Raw genomic sequence first — 16,785 nt, forward strand, 5'->3', positions numbered from 1 at the left:
CCCAAAATACCTGATAATCTCATTGATATTTTAAAGTAATATATCTATGCAAACAACAATGCTCACAAAAGGAAGGAAAAACAAATTTATAACATTGTTGTCCTTTCCCTGCTCCAGCATCTTTATGTTAGGGTACAAAGCTTTAGGTGTTGGCGTCAATGAATGGAGAAATGTACATTCTGCAGACACATGTTCAACTGTAATTCAGGATACAACAATACCTACTGCTAATCTGTATCTTTAAAGATATCTATGTGAAATGGACCATCTGCCATTGTACAGTGATCAGAGAACAATTCTGTGTCATGACAGCAATATGACTTCTTTCTTTGAAGAGAGTTCAATAATTGACAACAGGATGCCACCAGAACTCTATTTATCACCACCGGACATGTCAGTATACTACTACCAATACTTGTTATACTATTATCACAGTGCCATAACACCGCCATCCTACCATTGGGCACGTCAGTACACTGCACTATACCACTAATTGTTTTGCAATCACCAGGCTTGCTGTTACTTGTTGAATGTAGAGTACATTGTAATTTCTGTATAACCCTTGTTAATGAGAATGTTTATTTATGTTACCAGTGTTACGGAAATTGTTTAAATGATTTTAACACTAAAATGGAAAAACAGTGTTGCTATTAGAATTTAGTGTGCATGAGGAATGTATTGGGATAAAAAGAGGGAAGGAGTATCATTAGAAATGAAGAAAAAATAAGGGTCAATTGACAGGGAGCACAAGAGAGTGAGACAGTTGAGACAGCTAAGTGGAGGAGAACAATAGAGAAGGGGGAGGACATGTGAGAGGTGAGGAAAAGGAAAATTGAAGATAAATTAAAAATAAAGTATTTGAAATGAGATTAATGTGACAGACTAAGAAGATAGCAATCGATATAAAGGAAGGACAAGCTGTAGAGAAACCTCAGACCACAAAATCTGAGAATCCTTGAACTGGGAATACGTTAGTTGTGAGAGATACCCCACAGTTCAATAGTAAACAGTGTAAATTTACCTACAGATGTTTATAAAACTGAACTACAGTAGTGTCCCTTTATCTAAAAAAGAACTATATTTAGAGGTATTCAGACTAAGCTTTTACTTCAAGCAGAGACAGTTAAAATATAGTACATTTTAATAAACTTTTACCTTATTCAGTGTAGTAAGATCATGAACACATAAATATATAGGCGCTGACTCATCAAGGCACGTATCTGCACATTTTAAACGTGTCCTCTTTTCAATCTTTGCCCAGAACCGGTCCATATATTCTAATAAAATAAACCTGATCAAATTAAGCAAGGAACCTAAACCATACTTATTACAGCCTATGATTTCGGATTAAGGGCCTTCCTGTGCAGCCACGTCACATTCAAGGTCGGGCACACGGAGAAAATAGAGTAATTTTAGCTGTGTCTCCTGCTCCAGCTAGGAGTCTAGTCTAAATTCAGCGATGGCTCCGGTGGCTTTAGTGCTGCCAGACCCTGCGGCACAATACAGTGTTTTAAGACTTTTAAAGAATTTTTATGGAAAAAAAACATGTGTGTTCCACCCTCCCAATCAGATTAACCCTTGTGCTGCCAGCCTAGTGCTGGTAGTAGCAACATCAGGGGGACAAAATTGGGTCTCCCCGATTTAACTACAACCAGCACTAGTCTTAGCCTGCCAGGGCTGTTGGGTCCCACTGCCATAATCCCAAACGAGCCCCAGGCTAGTAAGCAGAAGGCTGAATTCCCTAGGGAGTTAGGGTCTGCAAAATAAAGTGTGGGGCCCCCATAGGGTTACCCAGCCCCATGCTGAAAGCACGAGGCCTCTTCCCACAAACCTGGTTGGTGGGTGGGGGGTAATAAAAGTGTTAATTTGAGAACACTAATTTTTTTTGTGCCACTATGGGTCCCACCCAGGGCCCGCTGTGAACTGTACTGCCACAAAACTAAATTACATACACCTCTTTGTCACCACATTATTTAAATTAAAAAAACAGTAATACTTACCAACATCTGTGTTCTTCATCTGTAAACAATCAAATTCTTCTAAGCTTTAATGGATCCAATTCTTCTAAACTTTAACCCCCCCCCCAAAATAAAATCCACAGGTCCTGTAACTGTTCTTACCAGAAAAATAAGCCGTAACAATATTTCAAAGGTCCTGTAGCTGTCCACAGCAAAAAAAACCATAACAATATTCCAAGTGTGCTGTTAGAAAATCTTCTTATTTTGCAGCTTGAAACCACCAAATTACTCCTCTGGAACATGCTTGGCAACAAAAAAATCTGAGACATTGCAAACTTGCCTCTGTATACAGATGCACCTGCTGCATAATGAAAATGAAAATATGAAAGACGCAAGGTCTATTTATAAACTAGATGCATTCCCATGCTGTCAGTGAGAAAGCCCTAGGTAATAAAAAGGAACTAGTGGCTGCCATCACTTCAGTGTGCAGCGGCAACTTCTGAGTTAAGAAGCTGTTATGTGTCGTCTGAAAGTTCCAGAGGGATATTTTCATGTCAACAGGATAAGCGTTGGCATATTCAACATTACCGGATCCAGATGATTAGCTAAATTATGAAGATTACCCTTTTTTTCTGTATACGTGGAGGGCATGATTCAGAAATGTAAATGCTGATACTTGCCGTATTTTGCGTTAAATTGCACTGTGCGTGCCCTAAACTGGTCTATATACCAGTGAACGAAAGAACATCCAATTCAACTTCGAACACACTCCCGACAGCCTACAATCTCATGGGTGTAACAGAAAGGGCAATGGGCGTATGCCCGTAGTCAATGTACAGTACGGGCGTGCCAAGGTCGAGCGCATGCAGTAGTGCTTGATTCAAGCTTTGGGCATCTCTCAGGTATGTGATTTTCAGTTGCATCACTAGCACCTGCTACTGGTCAGGTGTAAGTGCCAACTGATAGTGATGATGGTCGCACAAGCATGCTAGAACATGTGTTTGCAGTCAAGAGCAACTGTAAAAATGTACTGTATGTACATTAGACATTAATAACATCCTAATAAATGTATTTATATTATTAACAGGTGAGAATATTTGAATACTTGCTATACTATATCATACTATATTGTACATATCCTAATTGTGTTGTATCTGTCTCAATACAACAAGTGCTGTATATGTAGAGCGTGCCTACACCCGTATTCCACAAGAGGCGTTTCTTCAGATCCGTTTGTAGTTGAATATAGACATGCGTATGCCCGATTTACATGCGTTTTTAAAAAAATGCACAAAACATTTGTTTTCCGCACCCTAATGAATCAGGCCCAGAATGTATACATTTCTGGAATGTGCTGTATGATATTCACCACTATTGTTGTTGTTGTGTAATGAATACTTTCCATTGCTATAATCAAAAATATAATATAAAATTTAGTTTTCGTTGTCAGCGTGAATCTACCAGGGAACTATTGGGAGGGGTTTCCTGAATCACCCCTGGTACTTACACCTCAAGTATTTACTCTAAAGGGTGTATTTACTAAATTGCAGTTTTGAAAAAGTGGAGATGTTGTCTATAACAACCAATCAGATTCTAGTTATCATTTATTTAGTACATTCTACAAAATTACAGCTAAAATCTGATTGGTTGCTATAGGCAACATCTCCACTTTTTCAAACCCTCAGTTTAGTAAATATACCCCTAATGGGGACACGTGGGCAGCGCACAGGGAGCCTGGTGGTTTGGTGATTTAGTGGTTAGCACGTCTGCCACACAGCACTGGGGTCATGAGTTCAATTCCCGACCATGGCCTTATCTGTGCGGAGTTTGTATGTTCTTCCCGTGTTTGCGTGGGTTTCCTCCGGGTGCTCTGATTTCCTCCCACACTCCAAAAACATATTAGTAGGTTAATTGGCTGCTACCAAATTGACCTTAGTGTCTCTCTCTCTCTCTGTCTGTGTGTGTATGTTAGTGAAATTAGACTGTAAGCCCCCAATGGGGCAGGGACTGATGTGAGTTCTCTGTACAGCGCTGTGGAATTATTGGCGCTATTTAAATAACTGGTGATGATGATGACACACCCCTAAGTGTAGTATAAATTCAGATGGAGGCACTAACCGCTCATTAATACCTAGTAAAAGGGTGTTACAACTTTTCAGAAGTTATATGTGTGTAGGTCTTTGCTTTTTACCTCATATCACTTATAATCATGTTACACCACCAGTACTCTCTATCGCACCACCAGATATGTATTCCTGTAGACCTGGTCTATTTACATATATCCTGTATCATCATGTTGACTCCCTGCCACCTTCATTTGTTTGGCTTGAGAAGCATCTACTCTCTGAACTTAAGCCAAGATAATGGTTAGAAACTCTCACTCACACGTATCTGAAGTGTTTAATTCTCTGTACAAAAGATGAGCTTGTGGTAGTGATGATATTGGTGTAACTTCACCCTCAGTTACTGTTGGTCATCACACAGGAAATAGAGATCATGCACACATAGCACATAGCACTGTCGTGGTAGCATTAAGAATGTTTCCTTCACACCTTCCTGTAGAGTAGACTAATTTTAACCTGTGTGTATTGTCACTATCCCTCTGCAGAGTGGTCTGCACCTACTGTAGCTGTGTACAATGCAGCACAGTACTTACCTGTGCAGCCATGACAATGCAATCTGACACTAACACACTTTTAAAAACAAATAGAAAGTTTCGATCTCAATTTCTAGAACACCGAATAAGCATCTGGAATGAGTTCCTTCTTTTCTTATGGAAAAGAAGGAATGTATAACATAACTTCCAGTTGTTTCTGTACAGTATTAAATACAATAAGGTCTATTTTACAACTCTTCGGTAAATTCATTTAATTATAATTTAAATTATGTTTGCATTGTTTGTTTGTGCATCTTTTTTGTTTAATAAATATCCCCCAGTTCTGCACTGTTTAGTGACACAGACAGAACCTGACTCATCTTCAATTCAACCTGCGCGCAAGATGCATTTTTAAAAGGAGCACAGAACTTGAGCATACGCCTCCCTGTATTCAAAGCCAAGCAGATCTCAATATACGTTTTGATTTGAAACTGGGTGTAAGTACGATCTGCATGAACATTACTTGAAGTATGTTAACAGACAAATCAGACTGTGGATACACATGCATATGCGCAATATAAGTCCCATCAGAACACATGCAAAAAATAAAAATAAAAATAAAAGACCAACTCATAATACTATATAAGTATTAAAAATGTGTTTTAAAAAATTATTATTTAATTATTTTTTTTTACTTTAAATATAGGATGTTCTTAATGCATACTACCAGTCGGCACTTACACTTGTCTTGTAGCTGGTGCAAGAGATAGGGCTTAAAAACGTACCTTTAAAAAACACAGACCTTGACACAGTCGCATCTGTAATGAGCTTCGCAGCTGCTTCACTAAAGCAGCCAAAGATAGCCATAATGGAGTTGCCACACATGCATACGTGCAGCAGCTCCGTTTCGGACATCTTCGGCTGTTTTATTAAAGCAGCTTCCAGATTCCATTGTGGAAGCAGGAACGGGCTGGGCAGTATAATTAAATTGTATTTTGGGCCACCTGGTGGTCCGGTGATAAAGTGATGCAGACAGCCTGTGCGGTCCGTGCATGGGCTGTCACATCGCATACTACTCACTACACCTGCATCATTCATTCATAGAATATTGTACTACAGCTTGTAGTAAAATATTCTGTGAATAAATGACTCAGCAACAATGAGTACTATGGGATGTGACAGCTCATGCACGGACCGCACAGTCTGCCTGTGCAGCATCAGGATCCAACTGGACCATCGCATTGTTTTCATCCCAATTGGTACAGGGGTGTCGAAGATATTCGCCAACAAACAAACAAACACACAAAGAAACAAATAAACGTCTTCTATTATATACAGTCATGGCCAAAAGTTTTGCAAATGACACAAATATTATTGTTCACACAGTTTGCTGCTTCAGTGGTTTTAGACCTTTTTGTCAGATGTTGCTATGGTATACTGAAGCCAAATTACAAGCATTTCATAAGTGTCAAAGGTTTTTATTGACAATTACATTAAGTTTATGCAAAGAGTCAATATTTTCAGTGTTGACCCTTCTTTTTGAAGATCTCTGCACTGTCATGCTGTCAATCAACTTCTGGGCCACATCCTGACTGATGGCAATCCATTCTTGCCTAATCAATGCTTGGAGTTTGTCAGAATATGTGGGTTTTTGTTTGTCCACTCGCCTCTTTAGGATTGACCACAAGTTCTCAATGGGATAAAGGTCTGGGGAGTTTCCTGGCCATAAACCCCAATTTTTTTATATTTTGATACCCAAGCCACGTAGTTATCATTTTTCCTTATTGCAAGGTTCTCTATCAGGCTGGAAAAGGCATTGCTTGTCACCAAACTTTTCTTGTATGGTTAGGAGAAGTTGCACTTGGAGGATGCTTTGGTACTATTCTTAATTCATGGCTGTGTTCTTAGGAAAATATTTTGAGTGTGCCCATTCCCTTGGCTGAGAAGCAACCCCACACATGAATGGTCTCACTGTTGGCAGGACACAGGACTGATGGTAGTGCTCACTTTTCCTTCTACGGCCAAGCATTTTTCCAGATGCCCCAAACAATCTGAAAGAGAAAATGACTTTACCCCAGTCCCTCAGCAGTCCAATTCCTGTACCTTTTGCAGAATATCAGTCTGTCCCTAATATTTTTCATTGAGAGAAGTGGTGTCTTTGCTGGCCTTCTCGACACCAGGCCATCCTCTAAAAGTCTTCGCCTCACTGTGCGTGTAGATGCACTGACATCTGCCTGCTGCCATTCCTGAGCAAGCTCTGAACTGGTAGAGCCCTTAACCAGCAGCTGAATCAACTTTAGGAGATGTCCTGGTGCTTGCTGGATTTTCTTGGGCACCCTGAAGCCTTCTCGCAACTATTGAACCTCTGTCCTTGAAGTTCTTGATAATCCGATAAATGGTTGATTTTATTGCAATTTTACTAGCAGCAATATCCTTGACTGTGAAGCCCTTTTTGTGCAAAGCAGTGATGACTGCACGTGTTTCCTTGCAGGTAACCATGGTTAACAGAGAAAGAACAATGATTTCAAGCACCACCCTCCTTTTGAAGCTTCCAGTCAGTTGTTCTACCTCGATCAGCGGGACAGAGTGATCTCCAGCCTTGTTCTTGTCAACACTCTAACCTGTGTTAACAGGAGAATCACTGACCTGATGTCAGCTGGTCCTTTTGTGGCAGGGTTGAAATGCAGTGTAAATGTTGTTTTTGGGGGTACAGTTCATTGTAATGGCAAAGCGGGACTTTGAAATTATTTGCAATTCATCTGATCCCTCTTCATGACATTCTGGAGTAAATGGGCATCATAAAATGGGTTTAAATCAACAGATTTTATTATTTGTAATACGGAGTATGTCATATATTTATTGCAATGTAGTTGCCCTTGCCAATACATTACATTACTATTAGACCCCTAAAAAGAAGGGTCAACGAACACAGAAAAAATATTTTGAACAAATTTCAACTTCATAATGTCTCTAGACACTTTGCGGAGGTACATAATGGAGTCCCCACTTGTTTATCTGTGATTGGGGTGGAACAGGTTATGGTGACTGAAAAAGGTTTATTGGATGCACCTACTCAATACTATTCATCCAGATGGCCTAAATGAGGCATTATAACTAAAAAATATTTTTTAGATTTACTGTTTAGGGCTTTTTATGCTCAATGTCTATTTCATAGGAGCAATTTATATCCTATTATGATTAGCATTTTGATGTGGGTCTCTTTTTATATGCATTTACATAGTAACATAGTAACATAGTGTCACGATCTGCCTGCAGCATACTGCTTTGCCTGGCAGCTCCTAACCTGGACTATCAGACTTTGCTATTTTTGTTAATTCTATTTGTTAACAGCAGTACCTCCATTCACCAGAGGTGCTGCTATTGTGCTTTATTCTTGTGCTTGAGGAGTTAACCTTTCTGTTCACTAATTATCTCATGCACCTGGGTGTGTCTCATTCCCCTTATATATACCTGTCACTCCCAGCACACAGGGCTGGTTATTGTTGTTACACACTGTGTTTCTTACTCCTGCCTTGTTCCTGTGATTATACTGCATTAGGATCTCAACATTCATTCTGCTGACCTGTTGTCACATCCTGTTGTTCCTTTGCTCTGCTGTGCTTATGGTTTCATGCTGCCTGGATCTCTCCATATTACCACTTACCTTCATCAGCCATCTACCTGGTATTTATTCCTGCATCTTCCTGTATATTCAGCAATAAACTTCATGTGCTTTCACTACATTCCTGGCTCCTGAGCTGTACTTGTATTTGAACCGTGACACATAGTTGATGAGGTTGAAAAAAGACACCAGTCCATCAAGTTCAACCTATTTTGGATCTCCTGCGATCCTGCACTTATATTTGAAATTAATCCAGAGTAGCAACTGCCAATCTGTTTCAATTGTGAAAATCCCCCCAGACTCAATATTGCAGTCCTATTTTTACCCTATATCCACTACTATCCTTCATTTTAATTAACGGTCGTATCCCTGGATACACCTTTCCGCCAAAAATTTGTCTAACCCTTTCTTAAACATATCTATTGAATCTGCCATCACAACCTTCCCTGGCAATGAATTCCATATCTTGACTGCCCTTACTGTAAAGATCCCCTTTCTTTGCTGGTTGTGAAATTTCCTCTCCTCTAACCTTAGGGGATGACCACGTGTCCTGTGTATGGTCCTTGGGGTAAAAAAGTCCCATGAAAGCTCTCTGTATTGACCCCTAATGAATTTGTACATAGTAATAATATCTCCCCTTAGACGCCTCTTTTCTAAAGTAAACATGCCTAAACTGGCTAACCTCTCCTCATAACTTAATGACTCCATACCCTTTATCAATTTTGTCGCCCTTCTCTGAACCCTTTCTAGTTCCAAATGATCTTTTTTATAGAGTGGTGCCCAGAACTGTACTGCATATTCAAGATGAGGTCTTACCAACGATTTATACAGTGGCAAAATTACACTATCTTCCCTTGCATCTATGCCCCTTTTTATGCATGCCAATACTTTGTTTGCCCTTGCAGCTGCTGCTTGACTTTGAGCACTATTGCTAAGTCTACTGTCTACGAGCACTCCCAAATCCTTTTCCATTATAGCTTCTCCTAAATGAATTCCATTTAATTTATAGATTGTGTTCTTGATTTTGATCCCTGAAAGCATAACCTTACATTTATCTGTGTTAAACCTCATATTCCATTTGGCCGCCCAATCCTCCAGTTTATTTAAGTCCCTCTGTAGAGAAGCTACATCTTGCTCTGATTTTATTACCTTACAGAGTTTAGTGTCATCTGCAAAAATATAAACTTTTCTCTTCAAACCATCACCAAGGTCATTAATAAATATATTAAAAATAAGTGGCCCCAGCACGGAACCTTGAGGTACTCCACTTAAGACTTTTGACCAATTAGAAAATGTTCCATTTATCACAACTCTCTGTTCCTATTCTCTAACCAGTTTTCGATCCAAGTACAAATTTTGATTCCTAGACCCAGTTCCCTTATTTTGTAAACCAACCTCTTGTGTGGCACTGTATCAAAGGCCTTTGCAAAATCTAAGTAGACCACATCTACTGTCCTGCCCTGGTCTAAGTTCCCACTAACTTCCTCGTAGAAACTAATTAGATTAGTTTGACATGACCTATCCCTCACAAATCCATGTTGATTCCCACTAATAATTTTATTGCGTACCAAGTAATCCTGAAAACTGTCCTTTAAAATACCTTCCAGTAGTTTCCCCACTATTGATGTCAGGCTTACAGGTCTATAATTCTCTGGTTGTGATCTCGTCCCCTTTTTAAACAACGGCACCACATCTGCTATTCGCCAATCCCTTGGTACTGAGCCTGATGAGATTGAATCTCTGAAAATTAAGAATAGCGGTCCAGCTATTTCCGAGTTTAACTCCATAAGGACCCTTGGGTGTATGCCATCTGGACCTGGAGCTTTATTTATCTTAATATTCTTCAGTCGCCTTTGGACTTCTTCCTCTGACAACCAAGTATTAATTAATGGCATGGTTTCATTTCCATTTTTATGTATTACTCCTGCCATTTGTTCCTCTCTGGTAAATACTGAAGAAAAGAAAGTGTTTAATACCTCTGCTTTTTCCTTAGTATCATTTATCAATTCACCCATCTCACTTCTTAGAGGTCCTATATATTATCTTTTTTAATCCTTTTGCGGTTTATAGCATATCCCTATCAGCAACTTCTCTGAACTTTTTCCTCCGCTGGATATTTCCACCCACAATGCCTCTATATTATCACCAATATTCTCGTATATAATTTCGTGAATACTTGGTTTTAATTCTGGCTTAATAAAAAGACATACTCCTCCTCCCCTTTTATTTACCCTATCCCTCCTGAAGAGAGAATAGCCTTCCAAGTTGACTGCCCAGTCATGTGTATCATCCCACCAGGTCTCCGTAATACCTATAATATCATACTGCTCATTCTATGCTATTAGTTCTAACTCCCCCATTTTACCTGTCAGGCTTCTTGCATTTGCAAGCATACACTTAAGTCTATTGCCTCCCTTAGGTATTTCTTTTTGCTTTAAAAAGGGCCTCTCCTTATCGGCTATGCTTCCCTTTCCCCCCTCTCCACCCCCTTGACTCTTGTTAAATTCCTCCTTACTACTCTCAATGTCTATCCCATAAATACTTGCTTGCCCCTCCCCCCCGGAGACTAGTTCAAAATCTCCTCCAACCTTCTAACCATCCTCTCCCCTAGCACTGCAGCCCTCTCCTCATTCAGGTGCAAATCCACCACGACAATAAAGATGGCAACTGACTAAGAAATCAGCCCAGTGCTCTAAGAATCCAAAACCCTCCTTCCTACACCAATCTTTTAGCCACGCATTAACCTCCCTAATCTCCCGACGCCTCCCTGGACTAGCGCGTGGCACAGGTAGTATTTCCGAAAATACTACCTTGGATGTCCTTGCCTTAAGTTTGCGACCTATGTCCCTGAAATCATTCTTTAGGACACCCCTTCTTCCTCTAACTCGGTCATTGGTGCCAACATGCACCAAAACCGCTGGGTCATTCCCAGCCCCTCCCAACAATCTGTCCACCCCATCCGCAATATGCTGAGCCTGAGCACCCGGGAGACAACACACTGTTCGGCATGCACGGTTATGGTAACAGATTGCCCTATCTATCTTCCTAATAATTGAATCCCCTACCACCACAATCTGCCTGGGTCCCTGAGTAACTTTGGTCCCCTCTATGCTGGAGAGACCATTCCCCTGGTTGCTAGAGGAAGCAGTCTCATCCAACTCTACCAATTCTGAACTGCCTTCCACAGTATCTTCATCCAATCTGGCAAATCTGCTGGGATTGCTTAGCTCAGAACTGGCCTGCCTCTTCCTCCCTCTGCTACCCCTAGTAACTGTTACCCAGCTGCCTACCTGTGCATCCTCCTCTGTCTCTGCTCCACCCTGCTCAGCTAACGCATCAACGGTGAGCTGTAAACTCTGCTCCAGGTTGTCAATGTCTCTCAATGTTGCAATGGTCTGCTTTAGATCAGTTACCTGCGCTTCCAAAGAGACCAATTGCTCACATTTCTCACAGAGGTATAAACCTTGGAACGCTTGCTCCAAGTGTGCATACATATGACAAGATATGCATTGAGTGAGATCATCAAGCCTGCTACCACTCATCTTATTATAGCTAACCTAACTTCTTATAGCCTACAGTGAACTCGAGAGTACTAACCTTCGCTAGCCACTTACCAGATTAAACCCCTTCCTGGATTCAACTCCTTACTGGATCTAACTCCACACTTTAAACAAAACAGCACTTGAAATCAAAAAAGCATTGATTATTGATTATTTGTGGATTGTTTTCAATGGATATAGCAGTATCATTATTGGTATACTGGTATGATCATTTTAACAATTAATAGTGCAACATGGGTCACCATTTATTCAGCCTGTAAACAGAGTCCTATTGCGGAGAGTTCAACGCCAGTATATTGGAAAACTTCATCTATTATTCACTACCGAGTCATCTGATATCAGGGCCCGAGTGAACTCACCAGTGGTTAGGCAAAAGCTGTCAGCTGGCTCCTCCAAGTGGCCTTAGTTGTTTATTCTTTGGAATAATAAATCAATAGTATGAAGTGTTTATGTGCTCAGGATTATTGGCGGTACTATTGGACTATTATCTCTTGCAATCCAAGTTCACAGTTGTTAACTGAACAACTTAACTGGCATCTTCTGATACAGAGACATGAAAAATCATTTTGTGAAGTCTGTCTTTAATCTTGTCAGGATTAAGATTTTTTCAAGTATATATCCAATTAATCTGATATAACAACCAGAATTGCTTGTCCATCATCTAATGAAACAAGGACTATACTACTTACTCCTTTTATGGATTTTTAACAATCGTGGGCCCACATTTATTTAAATTAAGGATATTGGAGTTTCTCTATTTTCCCTTACTTTGTTTAAATTTTTTATTTATCAGGATATATGCTTGATGTTTATGATTGTTTATTTTAATTTTACATTGTATATGTGCATGTGGTTCTTTTTTGTTTATGTGTTCAATTTGAATTAAAAATAATTTTTATAATTTGTGAGTTACCATCCCTGATTGTGTGTACTCGGGACTATTTTATTATTATACCACCATTGTAGCGCTGCATCTGTCTTTTTTTCATGTGAGGAGATCTGAAGGCTATGAAATGGGCATGAGGGAGGTGTGTGGAGCATGTGGGAAGGTCTGTGGAACATGTGTGGAGGCTTGACGCATAGCCGGATTAAGGGGGGGGCACAGGGGGCACGTGCCCCGGGCCCCCCTATCTCTGAGGGCCCCCCGCCGCCGTATGACTTCTTCTGCTGTCAGTTGACAGCAACTGACAGAAAGCGCACCAGACATCGCTATCTCCGCCGGCGGGGGGGGCCCCCGCCGCCCGCATTGCCTCTGTAGCTGCCCAGCTGTCAGTTGCTGTCTGACAGCAACTGACTGACAGAAACTGCACCAGACATCCCTCTCTCCGCCGGCGGGGGGAGGGGGGGGGGGGGCCCGCCGCCCGCATTGCCTCTGTAGCTGCCCAGCTGACAGAACCGCGGTCATCTGACACCCGACGCATGCGCGATGTACCCACTCTTTTCTTAGCAGCACTGCGGCTGCTGTAATACCTAAAATGGCCAAAATGGAGCTGCTGCGCATGTGCAGATGCAGCAGCTCCTCCTCTGCATGAAGACTTGAGAGAGACAGTAGGTGAGTGACCAAATAATTATACTAAAACTAAATATATATAGAAAACCCTTAATAACATGGGTATATCTTGACTAAATATGTAAACTGTAGCCACCTATAACAGTAAGAGTACTATATATATATATATATATATATATATATATATATATATATATATATATACTGGCTACATTTTACATATTTAATCAAGCAATCAAGTCACCATGCTATGAGGGGTCTTCTTAAATATGATTTTTTGTTTTATCAGTAGTGTTTCAATAAATATACATTAAACATTGAGATTAGGCTGCTAGAGCAAATTGAGTGGCAAATTATATTTTATTAATCATTAGTAAAGTAATTACTGAAGCTGTATAGTTATATTAAAGTTTGAATAAAATTGTAATACATTATGTATAATTTATATTTATTTATATATATATATACACACATATTTATGTCATCTAATTAAAGCTTTAATATAAGTGGCAGACTTCGATAATAACTATAATAATGATTTATAATAAAATAGAGGGTCCTGCATGATTATTACACATATGTATACATAAACTTATTTTTATATATATATATATATATATATATATATATATATATATATATATATATATATATATATAGACATATATAGTCAAAATTGGTGTTACGTTAACATTTTTATGTTAGTTTAAATATGCGGTATCATTGCTATTTTTAATGTGCATTATAAATTGTATTTTTAAAGTGCGTTATCAGTGCTAGTTTTAGCGTGCGGCATCATTAGTAGTTTTAGCGTCCGGTATCATTGGTAGTTTTAGCGTGCGGTATCATTGGTAGTTTTAGCGTGCGGTATCATTGGTAGTTTTAGCGTGCGGTATCATTGGTAGTTTTAGCGTGCGGTATCATTGGTAGTTTTAGCGTGCGGTATCATTGGTAGTTTTAGCGTGCGGTATCATTGGTAGTTTTAGTGTGCGGTATCATTGGTAGTTTTAGCGTGCGGTATCATTGGTAGTTTTAGTGTGCGGTATCATTGGTAGTTTTAGCGTGCGGTATCATTGGTAGTTTTAGCGTGCGGTATCATTGGTAGTTTTAGTGTGCGGTATCAATGGTATTTTTAATGTGCAGTTTCAATGCTAGTTTTAATGTGTGGTGTCAATACCCATTTTAATGTTGCCTTTTGATGATTGTTTTAATGTACAGTATTTTAGTTTGTGTAAGCAATGATTTGTCTTGTGCAGACAACCTAGGCGAGCCCTCGGGGAGTCATACTGTGGACTGTAGGTGATGTAGGTGTGTCAATGCTTATAGCCTTATACCCAATGGCGTTATTTTACATGCGTTTTATACAGAGGTGCTTGTACATTTTACAAGTACCTGTACTAATATATATATATATAATTACATCCAGCCATCATATGTTCAAATCTTTGTGGATCTAACTAGCTTTCCAGAAGGAGATTATTGGATCGGAGTAGAGGCAGGCAGCTGTAAGTAGTTTTAACATATATATATACATATGTATTTGTGTTCTAGTATATGTGTATATATATATATATATAATATATATTCTACAGTGGTGGTAGTGCGGGTATATATGTTGAGGGTGATAGGAAACAGCAACGGAGGGGCAAAAGAATGAAGGAGGGGGCAGTGAGAGGATGCAGAGGGGCACAGAGGGTGTGGATGCAGAGGGGCACAGAGGGTGTGGATGCAGAGGGGCACAGAGGGTGTGGAGATGATGCAGAGGGGCACAGAGGGTGTGGATATGATGCAGAGGGGCACAGAGTGTGTGGATATGATGCAGAGGGGCACAGAGGGTGTGGATGCAGAGGGACACAGATTGTGTGGAGATGATGCAGAGGGGCACAGAGTGTGTGTATGCAGAGGGGCACAGAGTGTGTGTATGCAGAGGGGCACAGAGTGTGTGTATGCAGAGGGGCACAGAGTGTGTGTATGCAGAGGGGCACAGAGTGTGTGGAGATGATGCAGGGGCACAGAGTGTGAGGAGATGATGCAGGGGCACAGAGTGTGAGGAGATGATGCAGGGGCACAGAGTGTGTGGAGATGATGCAGGGGCACAGAGTGTGTGGAGATGATGCAGGGGCACAGAGTGTGTGGAGATGATGCAGGGGCACAGAGTGTGAGGAGATGATGCAGGGGCACAGAGTGTGTGGAGATGATGCAGGGGCACAGAGTGTGAGGAGATGATGCAGGGGCACAGAGTGTGTGGAGATGATGCAGGGGCACAGAGTGTGAGGAGATGATGCAGGGGCACAGAGTGTGTGGAGATGATGCAGGGGCACAGAGTGTGAGGAGATGATGCAGGGGCACAGAGTGTGTGGAGATGATGCAGGGGCACAGAGTGTGTGGAGATGATGCAGGGGCACAGAGTGTGAGGAGATGATGCAGGGGCACAGAGTGTGTGGAGATGATGCAGGGGCACAGAGTGTGAGGAGATGATGCAGGGGCACAGAGTGTGAGGAGATGATGCAGGGGCACAGAGTGTGTGGAGATGATGCAGGGGCACAGAGTGTGAGGAGATGATGCAGGGGCACAGAGTGTGTGGAGATGATGCAGGGGCACAGAGTGTGTGGAGATGATGCAGGGGCACAGAGTGTGAGGAGATGATGCAGGGGCACAGAGTGTGTGGAGATGATGCAGGGGCACAGAGTGTGAGGAGATGATGCAGGGGCACAGAGTGTGTGGAGATGATGCAGGGGCACAGAGTGTGAGGAGATGATGCAGGGGCACAGAGTGTGTGGAGATGATGCAGGGGCACAGAGTGTGAGGAGATGATGCAGGGGCACAGAGTGTGTGGAGATGATGCAGGGGCACAGAGTGTGAGGAGATGATGCAGGGGCACAGAGTGTGTGGAGATGATGCAGGGGCACAGAGTGTGTGGAGATGATGCAGGGGCACAGAGTGTGTGGAGATGATGCAGGGGCACAGAGTGTGAGGAGATGATGCAGGGGCACAGAGTGTGTGGAGATGATGCAGGGGCACAGAGTGTGAGGAGATGATGCAGGGGCACAGAGTGTGTGGAGATGATGCAGGGGCACAGAGTGAGTTAGCTGTAAATTATTCTTTGACAGAAATATAATAGAAAAAAAAAATATAAAAATATTATTTTCCCTTGGATTTATGTGTATTATTTTTGCAAACAACTTACTAAGTATGTTCGTCCTGACCTAAATACTTATTACATTATTTTGACCCAACTACTTATAAAAAACGGGACTGCTAGGTAATTATTTTGGATGGGTGCCTTGAAAAAATTATGGAGACTCTAAAGGGTGCCGCAAACTTGAAAAGTTTGGGAACCACTGCCTTTTTTTTAGATCTTAGGGGCCCCCCTGTCTGAAGTGCCCCGGGCCCCCCAAAGCCTTAATCCAGCTCTGGCTTGACGGGCATGTGGGGAGGCCTGAGAGGCTAAAGCACTCATCTGAAATAGAGGTTTGGAATTTAAACAAATGACCAGGAGGAACGTATATCCAGTATTAAGAACATATTTGTTTTCCAAT

This window comes from Mixophyes fleayi, unplaced genomic scaffold (genome assembly GCF_038048845.1).
Source record: "Mixophyes fleayi isolate aMixFle1 unplaced genomic scaffold, aMixFle1.hap1 Scaffold_29, whole genome shotgun sequence".
Taxonomy (NCBI): domain Eukaryota; kingdom Metazoa; phylum Chordata; class Amphibia; order Anura; family Limnodynastidae; genus Mixophyes; species Mixophyes fleayi.